General features: G+C 35.5%; 1 long non-coding RNA gene across 1 annotated transcript; it reads left to right on the top strand.

Moving 5' to 3' along the window:
• The first annotated feature begins 4,632 nt into the window (after positions 1-4,632).
• Positions 4,633-13,364, top strand: LOC135195422 (uncharacterized). Its single transcript, XR_010310115.1, has 3 exons — positions 4,633-4,766; positions 11,001-11,159; positions 13,082-13,364. It is a non-coding gene; the product is annotated as an uncharacterized LOC135195422 (long non-coding RNA).
• The last annotated feature ends 7,744 nt before the right edge of the window (positions 13,365-21,108 follow it).

Here is a 21,108-nt window from a genome sequence, read left to right as displayed (position 1 = left end):
CTTGTTTATCAGTTTTTCATAAATTCTATTTTGACAGAGATCTTTCACATTGACAATTGATCCCTGATCCCCTTTATCTGCCGAGAATAACCAGATTCGCTGAACACCAGCACCAATATGGAATAAATGTGCCTCGCTGTTGAACTTCTCAGTTCCAGGGGTCCTTTATCCCTCACACCGCTGGACTGTGGAACAGCCTCCCTGAGGATGTCGATCAAATTAGCACAAGTTCAAGCGAAGCTGCAATCGATTACTACCCTAATACTGTTCTCTTTGCATTTTAATACAGTTTCATCTGTTTATTATTATTATTATTATTTCTTCTTTTTTCATAAGTGAGATCTCTTCTTTCTGCATTTCCCTTTACCTCCTCTTACTTCTTCCTAATGAACACCATATTCTTTGGAAGCCTGAACTTCAAGTCAATGGCTCCTATGGGTTTGCTCCATTTACGAACATTGTTCATCTTCTGAATCATAATAATAATTTACACACTGTAGTACACTGTAAAGAAAGGTAACTGAGTCAAATATTATTGTAGAGTGTTTGAATGACTGTCTTCTCAACCTATAACGAAGTGGCCTGTGGATTAAATTAACTGAAGAATATACCTGATGTGTAGGGACGTATTAGTCTAATGGACTTCGTGAACAGCAAAATATGGTATGAAGAATTTCTCTGTTGTGTCCAACCAGTTATGGAACGTCCAATGAGGATTGTACAACAACCTGTGGAAGAGTTGGATTTTAAATTTCATGCTCTTGTTGGTCATAACCTGTCAACATCTGGAAGGTCACTGAAATTATTAGAAAAGATAACATTCTTTTGAAAAACGAGCCAGCTGACTTCAGCCATAAAAGAACAGTACCATCTTTGTGGAAATTAGGCTGAACTAGAGAAAGACCTCTGAGAAATTTCTGAATGCCGATTCGTAGAACCAGTATCAGTTGGAAATAAGGCACAAATATAACGATGTCTGAGACGTTTATAATTCTAAAAAAATAATAAGAATACAAGATGTGAATTAATTTTGCATCATGCTGTGCTTAACAATGGGCTGTCAACCTCCACTTGGATGCAGGAGCGGACTAGTAGTTAAGAAAGCAGATGACTATACTCAACCAGGTACAAAGGGAACTAAAATACAAGTAAACATTAAAGAACACCAAATATTATGTAGAAGGCTCTTTGATATCCGTGATAAGTATTTAAAATCCTTTGTATCAAACTAAAACTTTTCGACAGTTTACTAAAATGTAGTGTAGAAAGTAGTTACATATCCTCTCTCTCTCTCTCTCTCTCTCTCTCTCTCTCTCTCTCTCTCTCTCTCTCTCTCTCTCTCTCTCTCTCTCTCTCTCTCTCTCTCATCAGTTTAATAACTTCGTGGAAAAGCACGGTATGAAAATAAATCTTAGACGAAATAAAACAGCGCTCACAATTTTTATTGTTTGGGAGGAGTTGGGGCTCACGTTAACAGCGCAGAAAACCGGCTTAAAGCATCAGAGTCGGGGAGCAATTCGAAAGAATGTTTCCCATCACGAATCCGAAAAGATTGGATACAACTGAATTTTGATACAGATTTTATTGGGCAGTGTGCCAAAAATTGAAGACAGAAAAAAAAAGGCTCAGCGTTGCTCTGGCAGAAATTATTCAAACCGGTTAGTAATAGCAAACCTGGATGTTATGGTAGAGAGAAACATGAAGTTTAAAAATATATTTTTTGAATATCCAAGAGTAATCGCGATAGGTCAATATCTTGATGATGAATCGTACGTACACATTCACATATTTTTTCCCCTGACGTTGATATTCAATTCATGTGATTGTAGATCAGAGGAGTAAGGCTGAGAATCTAATCAGGGACCAAACAAATACTTTCAAGGAAAGACAACGATCACTCCCACATTCACGCTAAAAATGTTGAATCATACCCTACACAGAAGCTCACCAACAACATGTTGAGTCCCCCTTACACACGTTGCGCCATTCACTAGCCTGTGAACTCTCGTCTACTTTCCGGATGTTGAGGCCTCTCCTTTCCGATATCTCTTTCATTTTATTTATCCATCTCTTTTTATGTCTTCCTCGGAACACTTCTGAATAATTATATATATATATATATATATATATATATATATATATATATATATATATATATATATATATATGAATGTCTTTTTACTGTAATACAACAGTTTAATATGAAGTTAAAAGGCCCATAAAACACTATTTAAACATTGCTCGAAATGTATGGTTGGAGCGTTCAAAGAGTGTTTTATGGGCCTTTTATCTTTACATATATATATATATAATAGATATATATATATATATATATATATATATATATATATATATGCTGTCTCATTTGATGTTTGCCTTTATGGGAATTTCTCCTTTTACTCAGGTAATAATCACATGTATTTATGATGAAATTTCCTATGTCGAACTTTTATACATTTGATAAGGGTTTTACTCGTGTAAGCAAAAAATTCAGATATCATATTTGAAGATAAAAGCAGGAGCTTCGAAGAGTAAGATAAATTTTAAATTCATGCTATCATGCAAAGATAGCATTAACCATCACAAGAGCATTTTGTAGCAAGATCTTGAAATCAAAATGCTGTGTAGTGAGAACATGGGGTAAGAGAGATGTCTTGCATTGATGAAATCTGATGGTCTTATATCAATCGAACAATTAGCTGTTTAGAATTCGGCCATAGACCTGAGGACTATAATATGGAAAAGCTTGAACTAAATACAAAGCATGTTCTTACTGAGTACGGAATGATTATCTTCATTTTCTTTGGACGCACTTATAAATATATATGACTGGTAGAATCAAAGTAAAATCTTGTTTGGCTTCCATTTACTGTTAGTGGCGGGATATGAAATTGCACCGTAAATGCAATTATTCTTACAACGTACAGAACATTAAAACCACATATAATTGTTGTCAGAAATAAGAAAACATTATTTTTTCATCGAGTCATAAGCTCTTCAAAGGAATTTAGCGATTATTTTCTTTGGGGCAGTCGTTAACTACACAGTATTCTATAGTAAGTGTGATTATTCCCATTATTGTTTATTTCATGTTATTTTATTTTTAAGCTTATTGTTATAATACAGCTTTGACTGAAGCGTTCATAACTATTCTCTCTTTAGTTATGGATATTGTCTTCTCCATTTTCTTTTTCTATGTCATTCATAGAAAATGATATCGCATTTTTAAGGGTAAACATTTCTCTCTCTCTCTCTCATTCATCAATGAAAAAGGGTAGTCATTGCAAGGCTTTGAAGTGAATAGTAGGCCTGGTATGGACCTCTGAACTCAACAGATCGGATGAAAAAAAATATGGTCAAGCCACGTTTATGTTATCGTTTCCCAATCCTTCTTCATATCGTACATTTCTTACATGCGTAATACATTATAAATTTTAGCTGTGTAAGTGCCATTACCTCTACAATGGTCCATGATTTTAATTTGTAATTTAGTTTATAACTTTCTTGGTTTAAATAATATTAGGTTGTAGATTATATCAACTATGTATGTGGGGTGCAAAAATAACGATGTTTATAAGGGCTACTGGACACCATCATACAAATATTAATCTTGGTTTTTTTAAATATATCTTGATGAGTGCTCCAATATAAGACTTGTGATTCATTGTGCATTAATGGAGTGGATTATTTCAACTTCAATATAAAATAAATATGGCTTAAGATTAATGAAGGATGTTGCACCTCAATTAAGAGGTGCAACAAAACTAGAATAATGTTTTAAACATATAGAGTACCACGTTTGACTCTTCACAGTTATAGACGAATTTGCGAGCCCCACAAAGCACCTTCGGCGGTAATTGAAAACTAATGAAGATAGCCAGGTTTTGGCCCATGGTACGAAGTGAGATATTGTCTTGGTAAGACCAAAAGAACTTTGAAGGAAGGTGAAAATTAACTACTGTCTTGCAGGCAAGAGTTACAGGTAGTCTTGAATTGTTAGGTGCTAAGAGAATTCGTCCAAAGGAATGTGATTCCCCACTAATTGTAAGTGTATACTAAGGATAAGATAAGGTCAAAAGGCACATGTATACCTGTATGTGTGTGATACCCAAATATTTGCAGAGCGATATTATTGTGTTTTTTTTATCTCAGAAAATACCTCGCCATTTTCATTTAAACGATGCTATTTTGTTAATTTACTTGTGATTAATTTGTATCCGTAAATATGTCCCTAATCAAAGTTAATTAGAACATGATGAGGGGTGTAGCTCACTAATAATGAAGTATATTGAAAATAATGAAAAGTTAGTTTCTTAAGATTCATTTTAAAGTGAAAAGCTGCAACCAAACACTCGTATAGTCTCTGTACATGTTGATTTATTTATGGTTAATGAATAGCATTCCTTCCAAGATTGTGTATTTATTGATTTATTTTCTTACTGCTTCCGAATTATCACAACTCAGAAAATAATGTAATTCCCTCTTTCACATACAGGCCAGTATGCAAAGACGTTTAGCATTGCCATCTAGTGTCTGTTCGTCAAGGTATAGCGCCTCGGAAAACGCAACTATCTTGGGCTCAAAGCCTTTGTGACAAGTCTACTGCCGTTCTTTTTCGTTCCCTGTCCTTGCTCAGGACAGAATCTTTCGTCGTTGTTGTTACGACTTACGAGTTTAAAAGTGTTTTTTTCTTAAAGGCTTCATTGCGTTCAGTCATGGCTCTTTTAGAGGAGATGCATCGTTTTTCTTATTCACATTCGAAGAAGGTAAGATCGTTGTGATTTCAGTGTGTAGTATTATTTAGCAAAGTCGATGTGATTGCCCAAAATGGGAACCAAATTTGATGGGCATGGTCGTGTGTCATTCACCTTCAGTTTTGTCTGAATAAAACCGATGTTTTTATTTTTAATTATAGCTTATATATAGGTAGATCTAGGGTACCTATCAGCGGCGGCCCAGACTATGGCAGTTGCAAGAATTTTAAGCAATATTTATTCGGACGACTGTAATTAACCCCCATGGCCAGTACTAAACACTGCGAAATACATTGGACGCCCCAATCCCTAGTGGATGTCTTATCCGTGGTTACGTTTCTTGCAGGGTAATTCTACAGAATAGTTCCACACGAACTGCAAGGAACGTAACCGCGGATACGACATCCACTAGGGATTGGGGCGTCCAATGTATTTCGCAGTGTTTAGTACTGGCCCTTGGGGGTTAATTAGTCGTCCGAATAAATATTACTTAAAATTCTTGTTCAGTGGGTAAAATAACATAGGAAAACGTCAATTACCATAGTCTAGGCCACCGCGGATTGCTTCTGTAGAAATACCATCGATTTGTACGGTTTCTTCTTCAGTACCTATCATTTGACCACGATTTTGGACTGAAACAATCGCTGTACACACTTCGCTACACATGCTAAACCAATCACATATTGCTTAAGTACCTCTACCAGTGAAACCTTGAACCTGATGGTAAGAGGGGTCTTCTATAAAATAAAATAAGTTCTAAAATTTGGCAAAGAGAAAGCTTGCAATTTACTTTATTCAAATCTGTGAAGTGAAAAAATGCATTGCCTTTGCGAACGAAACGAAAAGTGTGACATCCACGGTTTCTGTAACGAAGAACGGGCGTAAATTCGCCATTTCGCCGCCTTTTCCGAGTGTCCATCTCTCCACTACATCGATGATATGGTGAAACCCTGTTCTTCAACTAAAAGACCATGTCTTCTTAAAAATGCCAGTGTCTTGGATTAGTCACTGATTTCATTGTAGAATTCTTTTGCGAGCATCTTCAGGGCTTTGCTACTGACTGAAATATTTAAACTTTAATATAGAAGCCTACTAAATATAAAAATGGTAAAGGACTGGTTTACTTTTTAACAAACTATACAGCAATCTATCTAACTAATTAGGAAATTAGGTAGCAAGCTAGATTGTTACAAACGACACAACTTGCATTACTTTGGACAATAGGTAGCAATCTAGCTTCTTACTTAGAAAATTAGGTAGTTAAATTATTATGACAAACGACACAACAAACCTTTCTTGGAAATTGTAGATCGCATACCTGTGTAGATGTCATACCAAAGTAGATTCGTGACATGTAGATAACCAGACAAAACAGCACCAACAAGGCTTTCGTATACCTGCTTGTTATTTGATAGGTTTGATCTGTGGAAGGGTCTGAAAATAAGGAACGAGGGCTGTGGTAAAATGTTTTTTTTTTTTTTTTAGTTTTAATAGCCTTAGAACCACTGTAAAAACAAAAGCATGTCACAAACAATGGATAATTCATCCATTACAGGAGTTAGTTTATTCATATGAAAATATTGCTTATATATCATACGATTTTCTCGTATCTTAATCATTTCAAGCAACAGATCCGACGAGGTATTGGTAATTGTTGAAGGTGTTGCTTGTGACTCAAAGAACTACAGAAGGATCATCTGGTTTTTGTGGATATTTGTTGGGTGAAATAAACGCCTACGAGCTGAGAACGCCTAAAGTCGTAGAAATATCAATGAAGGCCCAGGAAAGAAAACTGCAGTGGTATGGCCATGTGATGAGAAGGGATGAGACGTATTTAGAGAGGAGAGTGATGCAGAGGAAGGTGCCTGGTTGGAGAGATGGAGAGAGGAAGACCGAAGAAGCGAAGGTGGATGGGTTTAATTAAAGATCTGAGAGACAACCAATTGTCAGCGGACAATGTATTTGGCCGAGCCAGGCGGAGGAAAGATGTCTGAAACACCGACCATAGAAGTGGGAAAAGGTGCAGAGAAAGTAGAAACGTTTAGAAGCTGAGTACTCTAACTTGACTGCAGCATACTCCTACACTACAAGAAGAAGAAAGTGATACTATTTGGGTAAAGTTATTTTTCCATGTCACAAAGATATATAATTAAACGGTTAGCATTTTTAAGTATAATAAATGATCTGGTAAGTCCTGGAAATATATTCAAATGCATAAATATAGTTTCTATAGGACATATGATCACATCAGTTTTGTAGTGATTATAATTTGTTGCTTTGCTTAAATGCTTTTTGTTTTTATCCTTTTGAGTTCTATCATAGTGTCCACATTAGTCACTTGTAACACTTATTACTTGTTTATTCTCACAAATGTGAAGGTATGATTCCTTATTTAAATGGTATTTAATTCCACAATGAAAACGTGATTTTAACAAAATAATTAATCTAATGGCGATATGATTTGTATTCTGTATTTTTCAAATCGGTATGCTAATTTCAATTTTCCCGACGGGCAAAACCGTTGCCTTGTCAAAATTGGAGAATAAAAAATGGAAAATGCTTTAGAACGAAGCGTAACAGTAAATGCCATCACTTAGAGCGCCTCAAAGCTGAAATATTAAAAAAAAAAAAAAAAAAAATAGAAAAAATGTTAAAAGTTTCTATATGAATGAAGTTATCCTATAAGACGTCTGAAATAAAAAAAAAAATATAATTATGCAACGCAATTCTAAGAAAGAAGCTTAAACCTTGGCCTATTTCACTCTGAATAGGCCGAAGTCTGGCCACAGTACTTCACACTCCACAGACAAGAACTATGCAGAACTCACTGACGCGCACACAATCACCCCTCCCTCCTCTCCTCTCTCCATGCCTCGGTCTTTCTTCTACTACTACTGCTGCTACTCCTCCTCCTCCCCCTCCTCTCCTCAGTGTACCTCACTCAGTGCATTGTAGGCTTTACTTATTTTTTGCAGCGCTCCCTCAGCCTTAGCTGCAATTGTTTTATGTGGGTGTAGCCTACCTTGTTTTTGTAAACTGGTGTAATGATGTATGTATATGTTTTATATTTTATATATATAATATACTGTGTTAAACTTCAAACTATAACTAAAAACGTGGAGTAAATGCATATATAAACAGGGGAATGTAAATATATAAACAGGGGAATATAAATGTTTGTATGGTGTTTTTACGTTGCATGGACCAGTGGTTATTCTGCAACGAGTTAACTATATTTTAACTTTGTAGTAAAAGCTACAGAAGAACTGTAATTTACTGCCACAATTTAACCCTGTTATTATAAGTCAGATTTTTTTAGACGTATAAACTTCAAACGTGCTTTCCAGGAAAATATGTAATTGGCACAGCACGCAAAGTTTATTGATTTATGAAGTGTTATCTGGAGTTATTGCTATCTCAGTCTTGTGTATAGAAAGATAAGGAAACGATACAAAGAATTTGTTGTAATATGTATGCTAGATGTTTGGGCACTGGAATGTACCAATATGAAATCTGAAACTAGGTAATGTAGAGCTATCATTATGCACTTAACATACAGGGATTTCCATGGTTATGCCTTGCAGATTACATGAGTTTCATACAAATTTGTAATTAATACTCTTAACATTTTCTTAGTTAAAAGCAAGGTCCTTTAAATATACTCAGAGTATATTTAAAGGACCTTGGTTAAAAAATTTCGTCAGTTGATACGTAAAAACTTTTAAAGATTTTCCAAGTAGCGACTTAGAAGCTTCTTGAAGTCTTCAGGTATTTTGAAATTCCATATTCTTTATACTAGGACCTACAATTGCAGACTTACAAATCGGTTAATGCCTTATCTGATGACTGGCTTCATTTTCAATTCCTTAGATAAATTTGAAAATAGTATGCCCACTTCAACCCACCGTAGGCATTAAAGATCCTCACAATTCATTGCGTCTGTCATAAAAAATAAGAATAAAAAACTTACCAAAAATTAAAATTAGCATAAAAAATCTGTATATATGTTTTCCAGTTTGGGTCATTTTCAACAAATAATCATATGCATACTTTTAAACTTAATAATTTAAGCAACTCTAGTATTTGTTAGTTTCTATTTCATATTTAGCTATTGCTGTACCATATAGCTCATCAATCTTAAAGTGGTTTCTTTTAGTCCACCCAAATTTTCCAATCCTCTTTAGATTGTCTCAAAATATTAGTTACCCAGGATTAAGGAATGACTTTTATCACAGCCTTATGTTTGGTGGCCATTGTGCCACGAGGGTAAGGGATGTTTCCTAGGACCTCTCATTATTCTTGCACTTAAATACTCCATGGTTTGATCAGTTAGTTATTGTGAAAATGTACTGGTAGCTATCCCTTCAGTATTGACATTGTTACACTAGAGGTGGCTGGTGGTTTAGAGACAATGTCCTGATAAATGCTGACCTTGGTGAACGCCTTTTGATATTAAAGTTTTGTATTAACTTGTGCACAAGCCTAAATCTTGGATATAGCATTTTTTTTTATACATATTGTTTCCAAGCGCTTTTTTCAAAGCAGCACCTGGTCATTACAGGGTTGAATCAGGTGGCCATGGTTGAATGCCATGCTAGGTGAAGTGCTCTTTTTTTTACTTAATCGCTTAGTTGACTAAAAACTTATGGCTAGCAAAATTTCCAACTCAAGTCAATGAAGGTTCGTCAACAGTTGGTAACCTTTGCGGAAAACTGAGACATCCACAGGAAAGCTATTTTAGTAAAGATGAGAACACATTTCATATAAAACAGGAATCCCAATGTTCACCCTTAGAGTACTGTTTTAAGCTGCTATGTCATTATCCATGTGGCTGCTGTTTTCCAAGGCAGAAGTGAGTAAGCACTAAGTGAAATTGATATGGATCCTGTTTCAAGTGCACCTACCACGTGACTAAATAACCTCCCCACTTAAGGGAAAGCAGTATCAGTACTTAAAGGTGAGTTATCCTCGAAGGTCTTCGACACTTTTGTGGATAAGTGCCCTCCTTCCCGGTCTAAAAGTCCTTGGAGCTATATGTCGTGCAGTATAGATTACTTGGGTTTACTCCTATACTCACCACAGTAGGTGGTCTTTCTACTGAGGTCCTTATAGCTTTAACATCTCTTAATTGGTGTGTTGGTCTTACATTTATTGTACGGACTTTTTGTGCTTTGAAGGAGTGTTTCTATTTGACTTAACACTTATGTTGTTTGTCCCAGCAGAAGTAGAATATTCGGTTGTTAAATTGTAGTATTCTAATATTCTTGTCAGAAACTTAAGGCGAATCCTTCATTAATATAGTGTTGTATTTTTGAATATTTTAAACACTATTTCAAAATGTCTTAAAGATAGATGGTGTGCATGAGTGGGGTCTTTACAAGTTGGGGTGGTGAAGTAAGACTTGGCGTAACTCTTGGCCAGGTTGTGGAATATCTTTTGAAGTAAAGCTAGTCCTTCAATGTTAGTGACTTGCGAATTGGTAAACAGAATTTTATTTCGATAGCCATACTGATAGACAGGACAAGATAGTGTTACAATACAGTGGAGCAAAATTTAATGCAATTTATGCTTGTTAATGTTCATTGGCACGGAATCTCGATCTGGATGTTTCTTTGGAACAGAAAACTCGAGCAAACAATGTTAGACCTACCTGGCATATTCATTAGGGCGGGCCAGCAAAGAAAAATTTAAGTTTTAGTTCTTAAGATTTGGTACACAGTCGGTATTACCATTAAGGCCTGTCCACACGATCGGGCTTGATCGGCGGACTTCCCCTCTAACGGGCACACTTGTCAGGCAAACCGTCAAATTGCCCGATGGGTCTTGTAGCAAAATCACCATGGTGGTGCCCGATGGCATGAGCTTCGACCCTGGCAGACGTACGTTAACCATATACATTTCTTTTACTGAGCCATTCTTTGCACCATATTCTCTTCTTTTTCTCCTTTTTCATCACACACAAAGCAATTATCATGCTACGCTGTCTTCTTCTTTGCGGTAGGCACGATGTTTATCGTACCGCACTGAACACGCTACTGGCATCGTCGGGCACGCCCACCTCTCCATCGCCTCACCCGTGTGGACACTGGACAGCATTCACGGATAAGTCCGCCAGAATTTGCCCGTTAACCCTGGAGCACGCCGATCAGGCCCGGTCGTGTGGACAGGCCTTTAGGATCATTTTTCAGATGTGGAAAGTGTGCCACATGTTACCTATTAATGTTTTAATTTTTTTTTCTTTTACAGGGGTTCCATGAAGTCTCTGATGTTGCTACTTGCATAATCAGGGAATCTTCAGAATCCTCTTAGGGTAGATGGAGCACCCAAAGTTTGCTCTTGCTCATATCGGTTTCCCTACACCAAGTGGGAAGACCAATATTCTTCAAAGAATGGAAATGAAAGATGGTAAGTGGTATATTTCCGACCTGGTTTTATTAGGATTGCAAAAATTCCATTTGTGTAAATTTGCTAGGTGACATTTCTTGATTCAGAGGTAGTTAGTCAAGTTTCGTAAAATAGCAATGGGCTCGAGTGTATGTGCTTATTGCATGCATTAACAGACATTTGTTAGCAAGTGCAGAAGACTCCTTTCCTTAAGAAGTTAGGGATACCTTCAGTTCTGTACGTACTGTGTTGGTACATGGTCTTTTAATTAAATATTTTCCCAGCTGAAAGAGAGGAAGATTTTAGTTTAGCTTATTATAATAGTAAATCAAATAGTCTTGGCTGTCGGAAATTACTTTTAATCTCGTATGGACGTGAAATTATTTCCGTACTAGTAGCTGATCATTTGTATGTGGTTCCATACCGCTTAATTCTATAAAACTTTGTGCATTTTTTCTCATCCAAGAGTTTTAATGAAAACTCAGTTTTTATTTTTCCTGGTATACAGTCTTCAAACTGCAACAAAGGATTTAATCTCAAGGTCGAAAGATGGTGGGATACATGGAAATTAACCCCAAGCTATTCAGTCAGTCACTTGGTCCGGCTCTGACTTGGTTATTAGCTATCTAAGAGAATAGTTTTCTAACCCTCCTCTCTTCTGTAAGATCAAGCGAGTTGTTACAACTATATTCTTGTCTTGACTCAGTTTTCTTAAATTGAAAATTTCTCTGGTCTCCTCAAATGGAGGAGAAACTTGGGCATTGGCAGCTGAAGAGAGCAGTTTTTCGTACCCTTTCCTCTTCTGTAAGAAAGTTGAATTTAGATGCCTTGCTTTTGTTGTCTGCGCTCTTAAGACTTGTTTTCTCTTGTCTTTTCTCAGATGGACGACCTCAGAGTAGAACAGTTTTCTTGAAGTTCCCTCTCTTGTAAGAAAGTTTAATTTCGAGGGGTTGCTAATATTATTGTCTCTACTCTAAGAGTAAAGATGTCTCACTTGACCTTTTATAAAAAGTCACACTATTTATATTCTTCCTTTAAAATAAGAAAATGTCTAGAGTTCTCTTGAGTTTCTCAAATGGAGGAGAAACTTGGTCAACGGCTGCTGAAAAGTGTTTCTTACTTTTCTCTCAACTGTAATAAAGTTTAATTTTTCAGCGAGTTGCTACTAGTACTTGTTTTGGCTCCAAGACGTCCCTTTTTTTTCTCGATTCTTAACATTCTCTCTTCTGTAAGAAAATTGAATTTCGATAAGTTGCTACTATTATTCGTGCCCTGGCTTTAGATATGTTTTCTCTTCACTTTCCTTATATGGAGGAGAAGCTTGGTCTACGGCTGCTGTAGAGAGCAGTTTTTGTGCCTCCCTCTTCTGGATGATTGCCGACAAGAACGGTTTTCATGCCCTTCTTCAATTGTAAGAAAGTTTCGATGAGTTGATTTTCGATGAGTTACTATTATTCTTGTCTTGGCTCTTAAGATATCCCGTTTCTTGACTCAAATGGAAAAGAAACTTTTCTTACCCTTCTCTCTTCTGTAAGAAAGTTGAATTTCAAAGAGTTGCTACTACTTTCCTTGTCTTGGCTCCAATGTCCCTTGTCTCTTGACTTTCTCAAATGGAGGCGAGAAACTTTCAATATTGCCAGTGTGGTTTTTCATGCCTTCCACCTCAGTAGACCCATAAAAGCGTTATTTCTGTAAAGAGCTTTAAAGAAGAATGTAAAGTAAAGGTTTTACTAAAAAAAAGATAAGTGCAAAAAATTATTGTAGTTACTACAAGCTTCAAGTAATTTTGGCAAAAACCTAAAACCTCCGAAAAAGTTTAAATTACTAGTGCAAATTGGGAAGATTAGACCATGGTCTAAAAATAATTTTCTCCCAACAAAGATATTTTGAAAAGCATACTCATTATAACCGATATTTATCTTATGGAAAATTTACGTTTACAGAAGTGAAGTGGTTGATTTCTGCCGACTTTATAAGAACACAGCAACAGAGGGCAGCAGCAGATTCCGTAAGAATACTACACCTCCCATTCAGCCAACTACCAGGAAGTCAAAATGGCATTACATATTTTGAGTATCTTTTAAACTCATATTTCTAAATTACTTAACTGAAAATTGAACTTTTGTATCGAAATATGTAAAATTATACTAATATCCATTCCATTATGATCAGTTTAAACTTTTGTATCGAAAAATATGAAATTAAACTAAAAATCCATTCCATTATGATCTGTTTTTAAGTTCCCAGCAATATTAATCAAATCGGTTGTGACAAATTTACTACAAGCAATCTGAACAATACCTCTAATTTTTAAAATGAAAGTTGTTGGATATAACTGGTTAGTACCGATGCTTGTGTAACAGGGTGAGGATACTGTGATGTCTACATGTAGTAGTACTGAACTTATGGGTTGTAAAATTACTATTGTAAAGATGAAAAATATCAATAATTTTAATGGCTTACGATAACCAAGGCCAGAAGAGTAGGAGAAAAAAAATTTACAAGAAGTGATCAAAACAGCAAAATTATGGTAATTGTTGCAGAATTACCAGGGCACTTTAAAAGTCAGTAGTACTGTATTTAATGAATACTTTACAAAATAAGAATTGGAAGCAAAACCACCTATTTATTATACTAACATGAACAAGAGCCAGGAATAAGTATTAGACAGGGATGGGACAGAAATCATATTCACTAATAGTTAGTCAGTGGCTTTAAGAGAAGAAACCCAATGATCAATTCTACAAGAACTATAGTAGGTAATGTCATTACAAAGGTCAACTATGAACCTTCAGAGAAATCCACAAGAAATGAGAGACAAACTAAAAATGAAGTTTCTTCTTGAAAATATATGCAAAATGGTGGTGCAGGTAAATTACACATTTAAGATCATGAAGTAGATTTCTTCAATGTAAAGAGGGAGGCTTTTTGAAAGGTTATCATTAACCTAACATTTCACAGATTATAACAAGAATGGGCTACATGTGGATGATAATGAAAGTTAATGTGCTGACAATCACAGCAGGGACTTGAACTGCTAACATCTTGAGACTACATTAAGACTATCAACGTCTAAAATCGGTAATACGAAATAGCATTCCTAAGAAACAAGGTTAGATGCAGTGAATCCCATGTTTGGAACAATTTCCAAACTAATCCATTTTTTTAAATTAATTTTTTTTTCTAAGTCAATCCTGTATTTTTAACTAACCTACAATTTTATTTAGCTTAAGTTTGTTACTACTCTATTAAGCTGACTCGAGTCATGGCTTAAAGTTAAAAGCATGCACTGGAACTTGAAAATGGTCTCAATTTAGTAGAGAATCCTATCTGTATTCAGAATTATTACTCATCCTATTGCAAGTTCCCAAAAATTAAAGATGACCTGGTATTACTTTATTCACTATATTGTTTTGACACACATGGTTTAACCTCTCTTAATTTTGACACTAGGTTTTCTCCAACATCCTTCCGTGCAATTACATAACACAAAATATATAAGTACAGTACATATTAGCTCATACCGGTTTAAACAAGTCCAACTGTTTTTGGGTTTCAACTAGACCATATAAGAATTTGAACAACTCCCTCACTCTCACTTTGTCATCAAAAGTTTGTAGTTCAACTTTGTACATACCTCCAAATCATACTGTATAGCATGATGCCACGGCACTAGACAATGAAGGAACCATAAGTAAATAGACAAAAAACCTAATATTGTCTACTGGAGGAGCATTAACTAAGATTTCACTAGAAATAAAGTATCTACCTGAGCTGTAGGTGGAGAGAAGTGCAAACAAGTGTCACATGAATTGCAATTCAGCCACATATGCTGTCATCCCAAGAGTGTGCACTAATCTGCAGCAATTAATTGTATCAAAATTCAGTATGGATGTACGCACATTTAGTAAACTCATCTAAAACAGCCAGGTTGCTCTTGTTAACTGAGAACATAGGCATATGCCTTTTTAATACCTGGTAGACCGATCCTTCATTTCTCAATGGAAAATATCTAACTTAAAATGATAATCTAATACCCACACACTAAACTCTGCTCAATACTTTTTTCATTTAGCCTAGCGCCAGCTTTGCTATAATTACTGACATGATAAAAGTAAATTATAGTTTGGTAAAGTTTAATGAATATTTTACCGACATGATAAATCAAAACTATGGTTTAGGAAAGTTTTATGTATATTTTACATAAAATATCTTTGTTATGCATAGAATCAATTTCTGTGAGGAATCACCGATTGTAGAAATTTACAGAAAAGATGTGCACAACCAGTTTCTTCTCATTCTAAAAAAGTAAAATTCCATAAGGTGAAAATTAAATTCTATGAGCAAAATTACCGTTTCTTCATATCATAAAGGATTAAATTTGTCAAAACTGACAACATATATATGGTTCAGTATTCTATAAACAACAAGAAGTTCTATACGTACTCATCCCATGCATAATTAACCCGTCCTCTCCCATGGCAAAACAATTACGTACAATTTCTTCAAGTACTTTGTACTAGAGATGTAAGTGTTTTATATAATGAACACCGATTACTAAATATTATCCAGTACCCTGATAAAAGTAACATATCAATGACTCGTGCTTTAAAAGTTTCTTCTGATACTAAGAAAAAATAATTGAATCTATGGCTACCTACCACCAAGTTCTGGGAATATTTCAATAATAAACCTAATTTTCCTCTGTAATTAAAATGCATGGATCAATATTGCCAACACTGGCCATCCCCAAGAGCTTCCTGTAATGAATCTTACCTCAGAAATTAAGAAATGATGTACCCCCAAGATGAAAAAGTTATATAAGATGTTTTGAAAAGCTTGAGGCTTCCCGTTTGTTTTAAAGCTTGTACTCTACAGCTCATTAATTTTATCTAGCAAGCTTGCTTCACAAACATTTTCATATGGAAATACATTTTTTTAGGTTTCTCATTTAGTAATTCTTAAGCACTATATACAAAAAAATTAACCAAAAATTACAAGTTAAAAAAAGGCATTTGTTTCCAAGACTTACATTTTTCCCTATGAATACCCGACCTTACACCAAGATGAATCTGTGGTATAAAACGATGGGTATTATTTTACTTATGGACATTAATTGCTTTCAACATAAAATGTAGGTCTTTCTGTTGTATTATGATGTGATTTGAAAGATTTTGAGGTTTATTTCCATCGCAAATGATTACTTATCCTTCCACCACCCCTCCCCCTATAGATAACAATCTGGGGGAACCTCCTTGGGAAGCGGGGTTTTGGGTGGGGGAGACAAAGTAGGTAAAAACAGGGCAAAATGAGGAAAACAAACTTAAATATAACACTCAAACATATAAAAATGGACCGGTATACAGGTATACACTGAATTCGAAATACATAAAAACAATGGAAATGGGAAAACCCGAGCCAAGAATTTTACATGAGAAAATGGCATACAAATGCACTATATGACCAGTTATTGCACGTCACATTGTAGTTGTGTACTAACCTAACCTTAATTTTCTGACCTAACCTGTAACTGAATATATCTGCACCTGGATGGCGGGGGCTTCGCCCCCCCACCGCCCCCCCTTTCAGGTGGGGGCCTTGCCCCTCACACCCCCTAACCTAACCTAACCTAACCTAACGTTTTTCTTGATTTGTATAAGAACTAGGTTACCTTATTAATGTCCATAACAAAAATAATACCTGATCAGTACCTAATACTACAGAAATAAATATTATACTCACCATTACTCTCAGTCTTACAAGCCTGAACAATGGGGCTGCTGGTCCTCCTCCTCCTCCTCCTCCTCTTCTTCCTGTGGCCTCTTGGGCCGTTGCCTCTCTCCTTGAGGAGGGTACAGCAATGCAGCAGTTTGACAAAAATAATGTAGTCGCTGATTTTCAGGGTATTGTTTTAAAAATAAATAGATATATATTGCTTAAAATATTGTGAGCGATTTCCAGGCCGCTTGATCCACTCTTTAAGATCCCTCCAAAGTCTTTCAATATTTTGAGTATGTACCAATGAATTATCAGGGTCTACAAAGTTTTCCGAATGATTCACCGTGTTATGTATATAACCCAAAGATAACAGCTTATTATACGCACGCCACTTGTCGCTATTATTACACGAGCCACTCTTAATATATTTCTGGATTAAAGGAGTAAGATTTTCAGCTGAGCGTTCTCGAGGCAAAGGCTCCACTAAAGGTAGCATAAAAAAATTTCTTGGATTCCCTCTTAATCCCCCCAAAAACCCAAATATCACTGAGAGGACGGCCCCTGTCAAATTTACGTTTGCCAAAATGAGATTCATCTATTTCTATTATAACATCACCACCACCAATTGGTTCTTGATTATCAAAATAATATTCAGCAACTTCACAACAAAAACTACGCAATCAACACTGTTGCTCTTACTAATTTTTAAGAGAATCTATTACAGTATGATGGTTCCACAATTTACTATTGACCCAATGATTAATAAATAATAATAGTTTCCAAGCAGGAAGAGGAGTACCATCTAAAAAGGTAACTTTATAATCTGAAACTTGATACCCACATCGCCGGCGTTTCTTTGTTTTAGCAATCACCACAGTAGAACTACAATACCAAATATGCTTATCTTCCCTAAAAAGTAATGGTTTCTGACACTTAGGACACTGAACACTCAAAGGTAACACAGAATGTTGACGGAAAATATCATATGTATATTTTGCATGTTCGGGATATGCACCACCATGATATTTGCCTATTACCCAAAACTAATCGAGCTCACAAGAGTCACACAACTGAATTTCACTATCCATACCTTTAAACTGATGGCGGAAAAGAAAATCCTTGGTCTGTTGGAACCGTATTGTTTTCTGATTGGTTAACAATGAAAACGTCATAAATTGACAGCCAGTTACATAAAGTGTGACAATTGACGTCATCATCTCTTTAACGAGGCCCAACCAAACCATAGTAGTTTGGAGAGAATCAGGAGTATGTTGTAGATTGGCTAATTGTCGAAACAATGGCCTGAAGCACCTGTCTTCGAATGGCAAAACGTCAAAAGTATTACGTAATTCCAAAAAAGTTTGTTATTGGCTGAAATCAATAAGAGCTAAGCCACAAGAGATGAAACAGGTGATTTGAGTGGTTGTCGATAACAAATAAACAAATGAACAAACTCAGGATACTGATGATTGGTGTAGAAGGCAAATATTAAGACGTCATAAATTACTTCCAATAACAGAAGTTGAAAGGTGGAGCCAACAACCAAAACAGATTGGTTCTATGCGTACGCATTGAGAAGATAAATTTACCACCTACTAGAATGAGATTTACAGAGCTGCCCGTGCCCATGAAAAGAATAACATTGGACTTATACTTTTTCAGGTGAACTCGCTAACGTTTTTCTTGATTTTTATAAGAACTAGGCATTTGCGACAGATATTATTATACAGAAATACTACAAAACACTTCCTTAACATAGTGAACTAAGTTAAAATACGCTACATTATTAATGTCCATAAATAAAATGTAATACCAAACGGGGTCTTCTTGCGAGCAATTCAGTTTAATCGCTCCACTTCTTTCGTCTCTGCAAATCAATATTCTCTGTAGTCCAACAGTTCTGCAAGTAAAAATTTATTCAGAATTACATATGCCACTAAGATTTTTCTTACGGCTGAAACTATTTTCAAAATAGTTAAATTATTATGAACTCCAAGTTAACAGTAGGGCCTTTCTACATATTACAGTGCATTGCAATCAATTTTCACTACGGAGATAAAAATTCTTTGACTATATGCCGTACAAAATCAGGCAGTACTATCTAATATCTAGCTCCACCTCCTCCTGGGATAAATTTAGTAGGTAAATCAAGCTGTATTATGGCTTCATGCTACGGACTGAGAGGCCATTCTGCAGTCTCCTTTACTGTCATAACGCCCTGTAGCCATCTAAAAAAATGCCACGCCTTGATCAATTTAATGAAAATGTCATCAGAATCACAGGTTTACAATATTTTTCCAGAGATTCTCAAAATGCTGTGTGTATTAAAAGGTCTGTTCTGATGGAAAGAGGGGCCAAAGTTTCTCTGATGCCTCCACCACAAAATAATTAGCCTAATCTTTATAAAAATTTAAAAATAAAATAAAAAAAGCTGGTAACTTAGCAGAAACTTGCGGAACCAACTTTAAAGTTGATATTATTTATTCTTACGAGCATACAGAAAATAAGAGGGAAACAAGCCAAGAGTGTAGGTGGTAAGTTGAGGAATACCATGACAGGCGACTAAGTATGTGTAAGCTCTTTTTACAGTCTATAGCAAAAGTATATTAGTGTCAAACTACAACGATAAATATCCAGATGTAACAAGGCAAATAGTTAAAAGAAAATGCCAATATAAGGGGATTACTTTGAAAACTTCCAAGGGCCCGTCAGAGAGAGAATCATTACTGTGGAGGGCTGTACATAAAACCAAACGAAGTGAACACAGTGAACAAATGATTTGCAATGAATTACGTGAAGCTAAGAAAAAAGAAAAAAAATGGAAGATTTATGGAAAAGATCAAAAGAATTAAGAGGTGAAAATTGGTCATTGTATAAAACAGCCAGAACTCAGAGCGACTTTTGTGAAAACCATGAAAATATATGTACAATAAAATCAGTGTAGAGAAAAATCTACCCAAAATCCATGACAATCTAGCCGGAATATTGGGACTAAACAAAAATTTCTACCCGATGCAACAGTAATAAACATGTCCGATAATTTCGTGAATTACTTTGAAGTAAACATGGACAAGAAATCTGGCATAATTTAGATAAGGAGGACCCTCCTGCTGATCTCCCAGTGATCACAATGAGAAATAGTAAATTCAGTAAATTTAAAGAACTGAATATGAATGACTTCGAAAAAATTAGAAGGAAAAAAAAGTACATACTGTGAAGAAATGACCCGTTTCCCATACCCAAGTGATTTAAGAGGCAAAAACTTTATCAGTTGCGGGAGTTATATTTTGATAATTGTCAGAATGAGTTTCTCACAAGCATCCTTAACCAAATACCGAAAAACTTTATATAAAGCCGGCCTATAAAGGAAAAGGAGACGAAGATAATCTAAGCTTCTGTAGGCCAATATCGAACTTATCGTAGTACTTACCAAGCAAATGGAAAATATGGCATCTGGCTATGCTCGACCAATTGCAGCATTCTACACAATTGACCATAATGTGATTGCTGTTTGAAGACCTGAGAGCAGTAGGCATCTTAGATGATGTACAGTAAATGTATAAAAGCTTCACCTAACAATGGCCTGTAGTTACGTACTTATTAGTCCTGAAATTGCCATCTGCAATTAACAGTCCCGCCACTACCTTACTCAACAGCAGAAAGACCAAAACTAAAATAAAAATGTCAAAAACGAAGTGAATCATGGAGGACTGACATAATTTGCATTCTTCAGTGTCATTGGAGAAGAACTGACGCCATCTATTACGAATTATATTTAAAAAAGTTCTTACACGCGAATGAAATTGTTTGCAAAAAACCCAAAATTTCATATTCCATCATATTTTCTTAATATTTTGTTACAGATAAGAAATGAAGTAAAGCAATGATATGTAGAAATGAACGAGATATATTCTAAACATGTTTATTTATTCTAAATACCGTACTTCAGTTTCTTTAATTATGGGATCTCAGCAATGATCAGAAATTAATTATAAGAAAGTTTTTCTGTGACGTCGCCATCTCTCTTGGTCAAGCATTGTAAACAAAGGAAATATAAAATGTCGTCGTTATTCAACGTATGAACCATATCACGAAAAATTGCAAGCAAGGACAACTCTCAAACAGAAGATTGGTTAAATTGCGTCTCTGGAGCTGCAGGTGCATGAAAGATATGTAAAAAAAATGAACTGAAACGTAAATAACAAAGGGATAGTTGTTGCCTTTGTTACACTTTGAGATGAGATTTAATAAA

This window comes from Macrobrachium nipponense, chromosome 16 (assembly GCF_015104395.2).
Source record: "Macrobrachium nipponense isolate FS-2020 chromosome 16, ASM1510439v2, whole genome shotgun sequence".
Lineage (NCBI taxonomy): Eukaryota > Metazoa > Arthropoda > Malacostraca > Decapoda > Palaemonidae > Macrobrachium > Macrobrachium nipponense.
This window is presented reverse-complemented; position numbering and strand designations above follow the sequence as displayed.